The 16,201-nt window shown below is 47.2% G+C and overlaps 1 long non-coding RNA gene across 1 annotated transcript in view; it reads right to left on the bottom strand.

Annotated features, from left to right (window-relative positions):
• Nucleotides 1-445: 445 nt before the first annotated feature.
• The window catches only part of LOC128337991 (uncharacterized), a 38,657-nt gene continuing 22,901 nt past the window's right edge, over nt 446-16,201 (bottom strand). Inside the window, exon 2 of the long non-coding RNA XR_008312489.1 lies at nt 446-1,127. This is a non-coding gene — a long non-coding RNA (uncharacterized LOC128337991). The remainder of the gene's footprint in view (nt 1,128-16,201) is intronic.

The raw sequence follows: 16,201 nt of genomic DNA, 5'->3' as shown, positions 1-16,201 counted from the left end.
CAGTTCTCCTCCAGGCTCCACTGGAGACTGTCTCCAGTGGGACATTTTGGAGTGAAACAGGCAGACAAATACAATTTGTCACAGAAACATTGGCAGGGTGGTGGTGGTGGGGAGGTATGATTGTTACTGTTTAACTGATTTTAAGGTTTTAAATGTTATTTTTATGGAGATTTATTTATTTATTTATTATTAATTAGAATTTTCTTATATACCACCTCCTCCAAAGACCCCAAAGTTTTATTGCATTTTAACTTTTGTAAACCACCTTGGGATGTCTTATGAAAGGCGGTCTAAAGATTGAATAATAAAATAGTCTTGATGCTGCTGCTGAAGAAGAAGAAGAAGAAGAAGAAGAAAGAACTTGAACACCATCTTGGCACCTTGGGCATTGATAAAATTACAACACATCATCTACAGAAGGCCACACTATTGGGGACAGCACGAATACTACGGCGATATCTTTATTTTTTCTTCAGTTATCCTAGACGTTTGGAAAGGGCCCAATAATTAAAGTATCAAATCCAGTCAATAACATCTGGTAGATTGTGTGTAAATAGCATCGTCGTCATCATCATCAACAACAACTGAAATAGCAAGGATTCGGCCTGGGACCTAGTGCAGATGGGGTCCGTGTGCCAACATTGAGTTATGGGCCCTCCTCCTATGATCGTAGGCCGTGGAGCATTGACAACAGCTCAACTTCACTTCCTCAAGGTCTCTCCAACTTGTTTATCAGCCAGACAACCTCCCTTCCAACCCAGATATTCCAAATGTATGAACAACAAAGAAGAATTCCAAGATTTGATACGCAGTGGGTTGAGGGGAGAGGCTTTAACTAACTCTCTTTTCTGCTGCCAGCAGCTTTCGGATAACCATGTTGTTTTTTTGTAAAATTGGGGCGGGGGAGATGGGGAGAGAGAGAGAGAGAGAGCTGGGCAGGCTGTTCTCTTGGAAGACTGGGGCAAAACTAACATTAATTGTGCGGCTGGATTTTCTCCAGCAGGTTGTCTCCACTCATCTGATTCTCCATTAAGCCAACTCAGAACGGCTGCCGTGTTCCTGTTTTCCTTCTTTTTCCTGCATCCTCCATCAGTTGCTCTTGGTTCCTGCTTTGCTCTTGTTGCTCTCTGGGGAGGAGTGAACCAAACCAGGGCATCAGTGAGAAGGCTGCACATGCTCAAAGGGACATAAACCGGATCCTCGCTAACACTGTACATCCAAGAGGATCAAAGGTACGATATGGATACCATAAAATATATTTAATGCCAATTAACAGAAATCAAATGAATACATTCTCTCCCATCTATGAGCTTTCATGAAAACTATCCTGTCCCTTTATTGATGTGGTTTTTAAGATGCTCTAATTATCACCCATTGGTAGTTGCCAGCCAGACACATTTGGATTTTGTAGCCTTCTTCTGCCCTGTGTATAAAAAACGGCCTTAGAAAAGCCACTGAAGTCAACTAATTAATGTTGGACCAAATTGCAAAAAACCTTTTCCTTTTTGTTAAAAGAGAACATGTTCAAACACTGCTAAGGAATACATATCCATAGTATACTGAATTTCTGTTTCATCATGCTGAAATAAATCAGTAAAAATGTCATCAATGGATAAACACTGGTTTTGATTTTTCCCACTGAAGCACTAAAGTCAAACTCTTTTTTGTGGGTTTAAAAGTCAAAATGGGCTTGACGATTACATCCTGAATTTACTCATGGTGCATATCACAAGAGCAATGACGCTGATATGACTGACAGTTTCTTACTCAAGAGGAGCTGAAAAGTTGCACGACAAACATGATGCGATTGGGCAGAATTGTGTGTGGGGAAACTTGTTCCAAAATAAACACAAGCCCACTCCCATTACACATTCAGACATAAAATCCATATCATGAGAAACTACCCTTAAAAATTAAAAAAAACCAAAATTATTTTGGACTTAATTACATTTTTAAAAAAAACAGAATACAGCCTTAACATAACTGGAGAAAGAAAACTGGGGAGTGGGGTAGCAAGCTTGAATCGTCCCCTTTGCTTAGCAGGGCCCACCCTAGTTTGTGTTTCAATGAGAGACCATGGGGCTATTCTGACGATCTGCAAAAATCGGGCTAGGAGAGCCTAGCCCTATTTTTGCAGGTCGTCGGAACCACCGGGCTCAGCTGCGAGCCCGGTGGTTCTAGAACTGAAGAACCCCAAGGGCTCCGCCAACCTGGTTTCCAAAATCGTGAGTAGCCGCGGCGCAGCTTCGTGCCGCGCCTACTCACGAGTAGACCCCCCTCCGGAGGGAATGCGAAAAGCCGCCTCTCAACTCCGGGGGTCTCCCCAGTATGCCCTGTGCATTCACAGGGCATTCACGCAGGGCATACTGGGGCTTCCAAGGGCCGTGCAGCCGCTGAGCTCCCCAGCCCCCGCTGGCTCCGGCTCGGAGCCGGCAATCGTGTGGCCGGCCGATCTGTCCGCCCAGGGCTCCCTCCTCGCTCATGAGCGGGGAGAGCGGGTTTAGCCTGCTCTTCCTGCTCACCGCCCCAAACCGGGTCTCACAGATCGTGAGACCCGGTCCCACATGTGTGAGCACTGTAAGATATTCTTCTTAGGGGATGGGGCCACTCTAGGAAGAGTACCTGCCTGCTTGCATGCAGAAGCAGAAGGTTCCAAGTTCCCTCCCTGACAGCAACTCCAAGAGAGGGCTGAGAAACATTCCTGCCTGCAACCTTGGAGATGCTGCTGCCAGTCTGGGTAGACAATACTGAGCTAGATGGACCAAGGGTCTGACTCTGTAGAAGCCAGCTGCCTATGTATGTTCCTACGAATGTCAAACTATTTTAAGAATGAAAGGAAAGAGTAGCAAATCTTATTTTGCAGTGCAATGAAGGGTAACTCCAGAAACAAGTGCATATTATTATTTATTTATTATTTATGTATTCGATTTCTATGCCGCCCTTCCAAAAATGGCTCCAGGTGGTTCACACAGAGAAAAAATAAATAAATAAATAAATAAATAAAGATGGCTCCCTGTCCCCAAAGGGCTCACAATCTAAAAAGAAACATAAGATAGACACCAGCAACAGTCACTGGAGGTACTGTGCTGGGGGTGGAGAGGGCCAGTTATATAAGCATTTGTCAAAGAGGAGTGACTAATTCTCTCCCCATACACCCCCAAAAGCCTTGCTGGTCTTCAACAACGTGCTTTAAGAGTTTGTGAAGAGAAAGAAAGGTAACTATTTTTCCAGGAATTGATCTTTACAACAAGGATATGTCATGCTCTTAAGCAGAGAGCATGGCATGATGTGGAATCTATCCCCATAAAGAGCACCCATTCTGTGAAGCCCTTTTTCTGATACCGGGATGACACAGATCTGCAAGCTCTGTAACCTTTAATCAGTTAAGTTCATCAATTACAAACCTTTTCAAGTGACTCGAAGCCATTCCCAATGAGTCAGGCAAGTTTTTTTTGGCTTTTTAAGGAGTTATTTTTATGTGTTTGTTTAATGAACGCATATTCTGCATTTCATTAGAACTCCAAAGTCAATGCAATAAAGTGACAGAAACCACAACCATAAAAGAATAGATACCAACAGAAGATAAAATAAAGAATTGGAGGCTTAAGATGTTGAAAAGCAGCACATGTTTTAAGTCATGGCAGCATAGGACACCTGGAATTAAAAAAGCCAGGGAAGTATAGGAACATAGAAAGCCGCCATATACTGAGTCAGACTATTGGTCTATCTAGCTCAGTACACAGACTGGCAGTGGCTTCTCCAAGGTTGCAGGCAGGAGTCTCTCCCAGCCCTATCTTGAAGAAGTCAGGGAGGGAACTTGGAGCCTAGATGCTCTTCCCAGAGCGGATCCATCCCCTGAGGGGAATATCTTACAGTGCTGCTCACACTTCTAGTCTCCCATTCATATGCAGCCAGGGTGGACCCTGCTTAGCTAAGGGGACAAGTCATGCTTGCTACCACAAGACCAGCTCTCCTCTCCGGTCTCGGGTTTGATTCCTGGCAACATCTACCATGATGGGAGTCACTGCCAGCCAGCATAGGCAATACTCAGCTAGATGCGCCAATGGTCTCAGTGTTGTTTGTTTGTTTGTTTTATCAGATTTGTACACCACCCCAAACCTCCGTCTCTGGGCGGTTAACAACAACATAAAAACAAGTTCAAAACATACACAAAAACTTAAAACAATTTAAAACAATTTAAAAGCAAACACAGATTAAAACCTAAACAATTTAAATAACTGAAAAAGCTTGAGTGAAGAGGTGGGTTTTCAAATGCTTTTTAAAAATTGTCAGAGATGGGGAGGATCGTACTTCAGTAGCCAGTAGGCAGCTTCCTATGTTTCCAAAGAAAAGGTCTTTGCCTGGTGCCAAGACGGCATCAATGCCGGCACCAGGTGAGCATGCCCTGGTCCGTGAGCGGGACACCACCCTCAAGAGAGCCTTATTCTTCCCTGCAACAACCTCCGTGTACAGGCAGATTGACGTGAAAGGATACGGGCCATTTTTAATGCGGTAAATGTACCTTATACAATGTATATCACTTTGGGGTTGGGTTGTTGGGTTATTTTTTGTGGGTGGGTTTGTTTTGCTTTGCTTACCCCCTGTGTGATGAAGAGTTCTGGAGAACCCGAAAGCTTGTTTAAGATTTTGTGTTCACTCAGTTAGTCGTAACAAAGGAGGCACTAGAATTACGGCCTTGGTGTTTTTTCTAATGGGCTTACTTAGTTAAAGGTAAAGTGTGCCGTCAAGTCGATTTCGACTCCTGGCACCCACGGAGCCCTATGGTTTTATTTAGTGGAATACAGGAGGGGTTGACCATGGCCTCCTCCCATGCAGTGTGAGATGATGCCTTTCAGCATCTTCCTATATCACTGCTGCTTGATATAGTACCAACGGGGATTCAAACCGGCAACCTTCTGCTTGTTAGTCAAGCATTTCCCCACTGCGCCACTTAAGGTGACTTACCAACGTTTTTATGTACTTTGGAGTTTACGTTAATTGACCATCCAGCAGAAGGACTCTGAAACTGGAAGAAATTTATTTCCTACCACCAGAAGATGGAGCCTTACTCTGAGGATTAAATGCCCTCCAGCCATTAGGTAATGTTACCAATTTGACTTCTGTTGACTAATGCACTACCTAAAATTAATCTCTAATTTTGCTACAAGGAAAAGATATCATGTTTCTCTTTTACTTCTGTTCTAGACCTGATAAGGGGCCTGGATTCCTAGATTAGGACTGAGGACTGAACAGAGTAACTGCTGGAGCTTACACTTTCTAAATATGGGGGAACACTCTGACTTCAGTCCAAAATCGTGCAATGCACATTGGTAATGGAATCAGAAATGTCAAAACATTCTGATTCCGTTACTGATGTGTTTGCTTGTTTCAGACACAATTTATAATATTTATGAGTTTCATTTTAAAAACATAGGGCCTCATAGTAGATGTTCTCTTGTCAATGGGTATATATAAAACCAACTTGAAAACTTGCTTATGGCCACAATCATTGAAAGAGGAATAACATGCCTGATTCTGTTACCCTTGAAATGGTTCTAGTGTGACTTGTTAGAGTTCTCCTTCTTCGGAGTTCAGTTATCTCCCCAGGATCTCTGGGAGCTAAATGTCAGAGTGGGTGAGTAGAAGCAACTTGTCTGTAGTGCACATGAGTGTGAACACACACATGCACGAATGCTTCCATGCATGACACATTACGTAGCCAGCCATTTCTGGTAAGGGTTCCTCTTGAACTATCAGTAAGAGATTGGAGTAAGAAATATAAGAAAATGATACCTTTCTGGTGTCTCTTTAGTGCAGAGACGAGAGCTGGACTTGTGGTAGAAAGCATGAATTGTCTCATTTTCTAAGCAGGGTCCACCTTGGTTTGCATTTGGATGGGAGACTACATGTTAGCGCTGTGAGACATTCCCTTTAGAGAATGGGGCCGTCGCTCCAGTGGCAGATCATCTGCTTTGCATGCAGAGAGTTTCATGTTCAGTTCCTGGCAGCATCTCTCCAGGTAGGTCTGAGAGAGATTCCGGTCTGAAACCTTGGAGAGCTGCTGCGAGTCGGGGCAGACAACACTGAGCTAGATAGACCAATTGCCGGACTCAGTAGGTGGCATCTTCCTGTGTTCCAATGAACAAATGCCGACTTGAATTTTACAAGTTGCTGGGCAAGTGAATGAAGCACAAAGCAGAGGGAGAAGAGCCTTCAGGAAGGTGCAGCTGCCAGGTTCCCCTTGGGCAGTAAGCCTGGGTAGGAGGTATCACACGCATATCTCTGTTTCCACTTGCAAAGTCTTAAGAGGGTACAGAGTGGGTCGCGGTGCCCTATAGGCCGAGACACACCAACGTTCCCCATAACAAGGACTCCCAGGTTATGCAAACCGGCTGGAGGCTTTACACACAGGGCTTCTGCCACAAATCTCCTCCGGAAGAGAGGGCGTGCATTCACACACCAGCCAAACTCACCCCGAGGTCCCTTCGAGATCCTTGGACCCACTCTACACACAAGTCGGGCTTTGTCTTGCAAATTCTAGCTTAACTCAAGCTATTTCTGGTTTTTTCGAAATGCTAGTTTTAAACTAAAGGTAAAGGGGGCCGTCGAGTTGGTGCTAACTCCTGGCGCCCACAGAGCCCTGTGGTTGGTAGAATACAGGAGCGGTTTGCCATTGCCTCCTCCCGCACAGTATGAGATGATGCCTTTCAGCATCTTCCTATATCGCTGCTACCCGATAGAGGTACCAGCGGGGATTCGAACTGGCAACCTCGTGCTTGCTAGGCAAGTCATTTCCTGCTGCGCCATTAGGTGGCTACTTTTTCTGAAAATGCCGGAGGAAATAGGGAGAGGCACTGATGTCGAATCATTAGCATGATAAGAAGGATACTCTCTTTATAAATGCAGGTATAGCTTTTCAGTACTCTTTCCCTTCCCGTCCCCCACCATTGGCTAGAAGGAAAACACAAAGGAAAACATGTGAACTTGCATCAAAAGCAAACCCGAGAGCAGAGGGGACGGGCTGCTTCCCTCAATGCCGCAAGTGTACTTCGAAGTGGCTTTGCTCAACGTTTACCCCGCTGCATGAAGCTATGTGCAAATAACTCCCTGGGCAAATAACTCCATGTGCAAATAACTCCTTGTTTTATATCAGGCGGTTTAGAAATCTAAAAACCAATGAACATTGTTGGCTAAAGCTTCCTATGTTCCCAGAAGGAAGGCTTTTGAATGTCACAGTGCGGGCCACCCACAAAGAGGCCCTGCTTTGTTTCTCCTCTTCCAAAGCCCATGCTTGCCACCTGTGTTCCTAGATGACTACAGCTCCCATCATTCCCAGGTGCAATGGCCTTTGGCTGGGGATTATGGGGATTGTAGTCAACAACATCTGGGAATCCCTGCTTCAGGCACCACTGGGCCACACCCACAGAAACGCTACAGCAGGCCTGCTCAACGCTGGCCCTTCTGCAGCTGTTGGCCTACAACTCCCATAATCCCTGGCTATTGGCCACTGAGACTGGGGATTATGGGAGTTGTAGTCCAAAAACAGCCGTGGGGGCCAAAGTTGAGCAGGCCTGCGCTAAAGTAACTTCCACCAGTGCTTTGGCTATGTGCCCCGAGACCCCCAACCCCCTCCTCTTTCCCCTGGAAGGCATTTCACTGTATGCTTAGGAGATAAAAATTAATTATTTAAAAGGAAAACATGTCTCGGGGCTTAACAGCGATGGGAGGAACAGCTCAGCCACAAAAGGTACGGCCTGAATAATTAATCGGTGCTATATTTAGCAAAGAGGAAGTGGCCTAAAACCTAAATTAAACCGCTGTGCATAAATGGGTCCTTTTTAAATTATTAATAGGAGGGGATATCAAAGGAGCCTTGGCTGTAAATTTAAGGAGCTGGCTCAAACCAAGCCCTAATGAGAATAAAAAAAAAAAATAAAATAAATCTCTAACCCAAATTTCATGCACAAAGCATCACCTGTATGCTTCCACTGCTGGGATAGGTTCACAGACATAAATATATTCCTGTCACTCGTGCATTCCTTAGAGAGTGTGGTTTGTTCAAAGAAAGAGAAGCCTGCTCTGGTTTCAAATTTTGGTTGGCAAACCTGCCATGGTTAAAACGGGTCGCAGTACCTGATCTCAGAGGACTTAGGGAAGAGTGGCTGGTTTAAAATCGGAAGCAGTTTCCACTCTGCTGCTCTCCCAGTACATTGAGGAGGGTAAGGGAAACCCACAAGCCTTTAGCATCCCCAGGGCTGATTACCATCACGGCTTAGAGACGATTGTAGAGCCACAATGAGTTATCCCAGGCAAGCTCAATGGCCTTCTGGATCCATGGCGCAGGGATGATGACATACAGTCATTCTTCACCAACCTCTATAGTTCGGTTCTGGCAAAACCTCGCCATTGGGAAATTTGCAGCTGGCAAGGCATTAAAGTCTATGGGAAACAGGGGGCAAGGGGAACCATGGCCGCGAAAAGACCTAAAAAATAAAGGGGGAGGGAATCACTCCCCCAAAACCATGTAATATCGTGAAGAGTCACCAAGAAGAATGAGCAGATCGAACTTCTGGAAATTTTTGAGCCCCGCCCAAACCCCCAATCACTCAAAGGCATTTTAAATTGGCAAGGGACAGCAAGAAGAATGAATAGATCGAACCTCTGAACCCCCCCAAATAGCTGAACCCCCCCAAAAAAAAATCACCAAAAAAAACCTCGCCAACCGCAAATACTCGGGTCGAGGTTGGCAAGGCGTGTCACAATTTCCCATTTCCATATACCCAAAACTACGGTTGGTAAAACCATGGTTGGCAAGGGATGATTGCACTCAGGTGCGGAGGGAGGCCGGCGGTATCCTGGGCTCAGCCCACCACCGTGGGGCCCCCTAGCCCCACCCCCTTTGTCAGCATCTGACGTCAGATGCAGGGAGTGGTTTAGCTCCCAAACCGGGCCGCACGATCCCGTTTGGGAACTAAACAATGCCGCCGCCCCCCGTGTCTGGGGTACGAGATGTGGCCCCTGAGGGGTGGCGGCCCGGGTTCTTTGAACCCGTTCGCTCAGTGGTGGTTCTGCCCCTGGCTGTACTATCTGGAGGACTTCACTGGTCCCCCAGAGTCCTTATGCACATTAAACACCTCAGGTATTACTGTCCTCACTTCAGCATTTATTTAGTTCCAGTGGAGTTCTGGAAAACGCAAGGCACAGGAGTGACCCACTCCCTCACCCGCATGCCAATGGGCTTCCTTCTCCGGGAAGTTTCTTAAAAGGTAGCCTGGCAAAAGAGAAATGATGAGATAATTCAATTCCTGACAAATAGATTAGAAACATTTGGGAAAGAGGGTGTGTGTCAGTTATTACAGCTCCAGGGCAGCAGGAAATCATGGGAATAATAGTAATGTGCACACGGTGTTTTTGTCATTATTTACCTTGGCATTCAGGGAGCCGTACGTAGTTGCCAAAGCAACTGCGCTCTCCCAGTTTGCAAGCACACAACACACACACACACAAAGAGAGAGAGTGAGAGAGAGGAAAACATGGATGTAAGGCAGGGGTTCCCAACCTGTGGTACTCCAGATGCGGCTGAACTACAGATCCCATGATCCCCAGCCACAATCAGTTGTAGCCAGGGATTATGGGACTTGTAGTTCCACAATATCTGGGCTGCCATAGGTTGGCATCACCTGAAGTAAGGGATGGTGTTCAGGTGAGGACCCATAGATTTCATGGCTTCCTCATGCAAGTCCAGGATCATATTAATACACAGACAGAAAGCATGGTAAGGACCTGATCCCACTGACATCTCATGGAATACCTCATGCTTCTCCAAGGTTGCAGGCAGGAGTATCTCCCAACGTGACCCGGAGTTGCAGCCAGGGACTGAAGCGGAGACCCTCTCTGCATGCAGAAGAGAGGATCAACCTCTGAGTTACATCCTCTTTTGCCATAGGGCATAGGGCACATTGCCCATGCTGCAGTCCCAATCCAGATCAGGGCTCACAACAAGGATGCTATTTAAGGGCAGAGGGAAATACTCTGCACAGGCTCAGGGACATTTGCTTCTTTACAGCCACTTCACATCTTCTGGGATTGACTCTCTCTAGCATTCCTCCGAGCAGGTTCTGCGATTCGGGCCCGATGCTGTGGTGTATCGGCTCTTTAGAGAGCCGAGTGAAGGGCCCGCTGCTGAAGCCACAGCTGTCAAGATGTAGACAAAGCCCTCGGAGAGGAGAGCCATCTCCCTCCTTATTTGCTTATCTCATGGACTATCTTTCGAATTCTACAACTTGGCATTTTCCAATTCGTTCAGTTTCCAGTGCTGGGTTCTTTAGAGTTAAGGCAGGGATAGGAACATAGGAAACTGCCATATACTGAGTCAGACCCTTGGTCCATCTAGCTCAAGATTGTCTTCACAGGCTGGCAGCAGCTTCTCCAAGGTTGCAGGCAGGAATCTCTCTCAGCTCTATCCTGGAGATGCTGCCAGGGAGGGACCTTGGGACCTCAGATCCTCTTCCCAGAGCCGCCACGGGAGTACGGGCGAGGCGGCAGTGGCGGTGGCGGGGCGACTGGCCCAGATGGCGGCAGACGCCACGGACTGGGAAGGACTGGGCCCACTGGCAGCCGCACTCGGCCCCTTGGGAGACGGGGGGGTGGGGGCGGTCTACTAGTGCCCGTTAATCTAACGGGCTGAAAATTGCTAGTAACAAAATAAAGGATACAGTAAAAGTTAAAACATTAGAACAATTTAAGTTGTAAAATTTTAAATTGTTGTAATGTTTTAACTTTTACTATATCCTTTATTTTGTTTTCATGATTGTTTTAAGTTTTCTGTAGTCATTTATTTTAGGTTTTTAGCTTATTTAGTTTTAACGAGTATATTCTACCTATTTTACTTTTTAAACGGCAATCATTCTTAGTTTTAGTCTTTTGACGATATGTACTAATATGTATTTTAACTTGCCTTTCTAAATTGCAATCATCCTTAATTTTAGATTTGCCAAGTTACAGTATGTACCATCATAACAACATCACATAACATGTAATTTTTAACCTGTATCAATTTTATGCTGGTCTCTGACCGTAATAAAGGATTGTTGGATGGATTGCAAATTTTAAAAGAACATTTTAAAATGATGTTAAAACTGTTCAAACAATACTAAGCCTGGGTGGACAGGTGCATCTTTAAAGACTTTTTAAAAATGGTCAGAGATGGGGAGGCTCTTATTTCACTAGGGAGCACGTTCCAAAGCCTTGAGGCAGCAGCGGACACGGCCCATCCCTGAGTAGCCACCAGATGAGCTGGTGGCAACTGCAGATGGACCTCTCCTGACGATCTCAATGGGCGAGATGGGATTCATAACGAAGAAGACGTTATTTAGAAGCACGTCTGGACCGACATGTGCCTGACCTGTCTCCCATATTCTTAGCATCTGCTTGTTTAACATTGCAGGCTTCCTGGAGTGCAGTGCTTTAAGTGGGAAGCCACTTTTGGATGCATGTTGCTATGGCATCTCGATTCTGACTCCGGGAAGAAATCCATTCTGCAGACCCAAGAGAGGCAGAGCAAGAAGGGAAAGGAAGCGAAGAAGGAGGGAGATGTCTCTCCTCTCCGAGGGCTTTGTCTAGATCTTGACAGCTGTGGCTTAGGATCATAGGAAACTGCCATATACTAAGTCAGACCATTGGTCTATCTAGCTCAGTATTGTCTTCACAGACTGGCAGCGGCTTCTCCAAGGTTGCAGGCAGGAATCTCTCTCAGCCCTGTCTTGGAGATGCTGCCGGGGAGGGAACTTAGAACCTTCTGCTCTTCCCAGAGCAGATAAATCCCCTGAGGGGAAGATCTTGCAGTGCTCACACCTCCTAGTCTCCCATTCATATGCAACCAGGGCAGACCCTGCTTAGCTATGGGGACAAGTCATACTTGCTACCACAAGACCAGCTCTCCTCCACCTTCAACAGCGGGCCCTTGTATAAAGAGCCGATACATCACAGCATCGGGCCCGAATCTCAGAACCTGCTTGGAATGCTAGACAGCGTCAGTCCTAGAAGATGTGAAGTGGCTGTAAAGAAGCAAATGTCCCTGAGCCTGTGCAGAGTATTTCCCCTCTGCCCTTAAACAGCATCCTTGTTGTGAGCCCTGATCGAGATTGGGACTGTGGCATGGGTGATGTGCCCTTTGCCCTATGGCAAAAGGGGATGTAACTCAGAGGTTGAGCTTCTCTTGGCAGAGACTCCTGCCTGAAGCCTTGGAGAGTTGCTGCCAGTCAGTGTAGACGCTGCTGAGCTGGATGGACCAAGGGTCTGACTTGGTCAGATATGGCAGCTTCTTGCATGCCTGTGTGATTCCAACATAGCCTGGAGGAACTACAAAACATCAAAAATAACCCAAGATGTGCTTGCAAGGGCTGCATTTGAATTTCCTTTCCCTACATATTTTCCATTCCCCTGGGAAAGGGGAGATGTATACACACAAGATCCCAGGATGGCACCTACATTCTTCCCCACAGGAGCCTTAAGTTTGGAGCCAGGCATAGGCATAAGAAGAGGAAGTGCGAGTGATTTGTGCTCCCTCTCACCCCACTTGTTTTTGAAGTCACTCTGAGTGCCCACAAGCTGGTTATCCTACGGCGGGGGGGGGGGGCACAGGGAAGCTGGAAATAAATTGTAAAAAACATTTTGGCATAACAATCTCCAGGAAACCTAACACCCTCCACGACACACACACACACACACACACACACACACACACACACGAGTTCTTAATAGGTTAATGTTGTGGGAAATACTGGGGTTAAGTTCAGGGTAAAAGATCTCTAGGAATACTCAAGAGTTTGTCAACTCGACTTGCAAGCATAGATATGGAACCTGCAAGGAGGAAAACAGCTGGGGGTGGGATGGATGTTTTAGGGGGAGCGTTAAGCACCCCCCCACACACACACACTCCCGTTCCTTCTCCAGTGCAAGCCACTGCTCTTTCCAAGGACAGTTTACAGAAGTTACTCTTGGACCTTAGATATATGCGGCTGCAGCACAATGTACAGTTTGCCTCTCAAAGGGGACTGAAGTAATATTTATACACAAAATTTCAGGGGAATTGGGAAAAGAAGAGTTCCTTGATTAGATGGTAGAGCAGGTGGCGATATAATGTCGCGTATCCGAAAGTGCGAAAGTCCGATAAAAATAGTTTCCTCTCCTTCAGTCAGGGATGAGCTGGGCAGGCTGCCTTGTTCCGGATCCCATTTAAACACACGCTCCAAGGGAGTTCGCTTGTCTTCTAGGGGATCCTCTTCCTTTACAGTGATGATCCCAATCAGGGATAGCCCAAGTCATGCTGGTGCCTGAAGTGAGGTTCCAAATGCTGCCCTCCCCACATGACCCGGGCACATGCACACTCACCTTCGCCCCCTTACCTGGCTGCTTCTGCCAGGCCACCTCTGCTCTTTGCTGCTGGGTTGGTGGCAAGAGAGAACTCTGCCGTGCCTGGCAGCAGCGTTCAAGGAGAGAGAGGAAACAAGAGGAGGAGGAAATTCTGCCCATAGAATTGGGCTAGAGTGGTGCTGCCCATAGAGTTCTGCTGGCTAGAGAGGTGTCAGTAGCTCAGTGGTGCTGCTGTCAGCCACAGCAGTGGAGAGGGCTTCTTCCCCAACTTTGGTGCCCAAAGTAGCTCACATCATTTTGATATAAGGTAGGCCCTGATCATTCTTGGGACCTTTCTTTTGCCTTCTGCCTAGTTCTGTTGCGTGAACTGTGCCTGGACTAGACCACTCAAAGCTGAAGGTGCGGGGCTTAAACAACAGAATGTCCCTCTATCCCAAAGATTCGCTCAACACAGAAAAGTAGCGTGTCAGGCTAGGTTAGAACCCTCCTCTTTGATGTCTGGTTTTCTACGTGCACGTCTCTGCCAACATTTCACAGATCAGAACACAGAAGTACCAAGGATTGTTCCAGTTGCATATTGTTGAAGGCTCTCCTCTGTTTGTTGGAAGCTCCCCCTGCTCCAGAAGAGACCTTTTATTAAGGAGCCTGGTTGAGCCACCAAGCAAGCACTCGCTGCTCCTCCACCTTGTCTGGAGCTTGTCCCCAGTTCTCTGACGGGGTTGTGTGTTCTGATTTGGGGGCTGCTCATGGTCTGACTCTTGTGGGAGCACCAGGAGTCCCATTTGGAGTGACTGGCCCCTGTCTTCTGGGCATCCAGGCTCTATGGGGTCCTCTTCTACAGGTCCCTCACCCTCGGGGTCTATGGGGTCTTCATGAGGGGGTCTCTGGGAGTCAAGCACCTGGGGGGCCCCCTCGAAGGTCTCGCTGGCCCCCCTCTGAGACATCTGTCTCCGCCTCTCCGGGGCTTGAACTCCAGACGGACATCCTCTTGGGTGCTTTGAGGATTTCCCCCATCTAGTGGCTCATCTTGCAGCCCTCCGTCAGGATGCGTTTGGGGGGATCTCTCTCCCAGGTCCTCCTTGGGGAAATCAGGGTTGGGGGCATCCTGACACAGCAAGAACCAGACCTGGCTCTCTCCATCATCAGCGGCCACAAACCATGGCAGGCTGCCTCTTACGCAAGCAGGGTAGTTCAAGGATGCGGCACCGGGCTGCTTGGCTGGCTTGTTCCCTTGTGATGTTCCCACGCCTACCCAGGCAATGCTCTTGGATGAGGAGTTGGGAAACAGGAAGGAGAGATCAAAGCACCTCCGAACGGCCTCTCTGTGCAGGCCGTCATCCTGGGAAGCCTGCACTGGCTTGTTAAGACTGGGTGCAGCCGAGAGACACTGCAGCGTGCCGAGTAAATGGTTTCTCAGGGCTGTTCACTCTGTCTAGACTGCATTTCTGCTGTTGCAAAAATGGGGGTGGCACTTGGAAGGATTTTGCAAGTCGTTACCAACATTATTTTTTTAAAGCCTGTGCTTTGACAAAATGAAATAAAATTCTGCACCGGGGTGATCAAAACTCTTGGCCAAGGAAAGCCAAATTGCCAACCTGGGCGCTTTCCAGATTAGCTGCTCAACAGCAGCAAAATGCCTCCGTTCAGGCAAGTCACATTTGAAATGTAAACAGCAGGGGGAGCCGTCTGGCAGAAACTAACAACAACAAAAAACAGCAACTTGCTTACGCTGGATATATGACATCCTAGCTCTACATCACAGTAATTAAATTCGAAACAAGGCATTGGAAATGCAAACAGCACCCAGCTGTCCACGTAGGGACTGTAGTGTCACAATGCAGGAAGTGTGGAAGCACTCTTCTGAGATATGATGTGACCCTGTTGCAGGGTCTAATCTGGAAAGCACCCTGGATTGGTTATGCAAAATAAGCAGGGTTGCTGCAACAGTTTCCTGCACTGAGCAGGGGGAGGGGTCAGACTAGAAGGCCTCTGAGATCCCTTCCAACACTAACGCCTTATGATCCTAAACCAGGGTGCTTTCCAGATTGATTCTCAAGACTGTGAGCTCTACAGCGGTAAAATGTTTCAGCTTGGCAGGATTGTATTGAAAACATAAATAAAGGGTGGAAGCCATTTGTTACACAAAGCCGCCAGCAGGGGGAGTAGTCTTTCCTAGCTTGCGCAAACCACCTAAGCCCTCTTACAAAGGGAAAATACAGCTATTTTCCTGCAACGCACATGCAATGCTGTAGCACTGAAATGCAAAAATAAAACCCGAAAGAAGGCATCGGAAATGTGAATGGCATCTTGCTGACAGCTCAGGGACTGCGATGTCGAAACACAGGCACTATGGAAGCACACTTAGCAGACACATAGTGACACTGTTGCAGCGGGTAATCTGGAAAGCGCCCAGGGCAGCTCAACGTCGGCCCTCCTGCAGATGTTGGCCTACAGTTCCCATAATCCCTGGCTACTGGCCACGTTGGCGGGGGATTATGGGAGTTGTAGTTCAAAAACAGTCACCTTCAGTGGCGCAGCGGGGAAATGCTTGACTGTAAAGCAGAAGGTTGCTGGTTTGAATCCCTGCTGGTACTATGTTGGGCAGCAGCAATATAGGAAGATGCTGAAAGGCATCATGTCATACTGTCTGGGAGGAGGCAATGGTCAACCCCTCCTGTATTCTACCAAAAGAAAACCACAGGGCTCTGTGGGCGCCAGGAGTCGAAATCGACTTGACGACATACCTTTCCTTTACCTTTAGTTCAAAAACAGCTGGGGCGGGGGGGAGATAAGTTGGGCAGGCCTGTCCTAAGCAAATCTGCATCCT

The sequence above is a fragment of the Hemicordylus capensis genome, chromosome 15 (genome assembly GCF_027244095.1).
Source record: "Hemicordylus capensis ecotype Gifberg chromosome 15, rHemCap1.1.pri, whole genome shotgun sequence".
NCBI classification, from domain to species: Eukaryota; Metazoa; Chordata; class Lepidosauria; order Squamata; family Cordylidae; genus Hemicordylus; species Hemicordylus capensis.
Note: the sequence above shows the minus strand (reverse complement) of the source record. Positions and strands in the feature narration are given on the sequence as shown.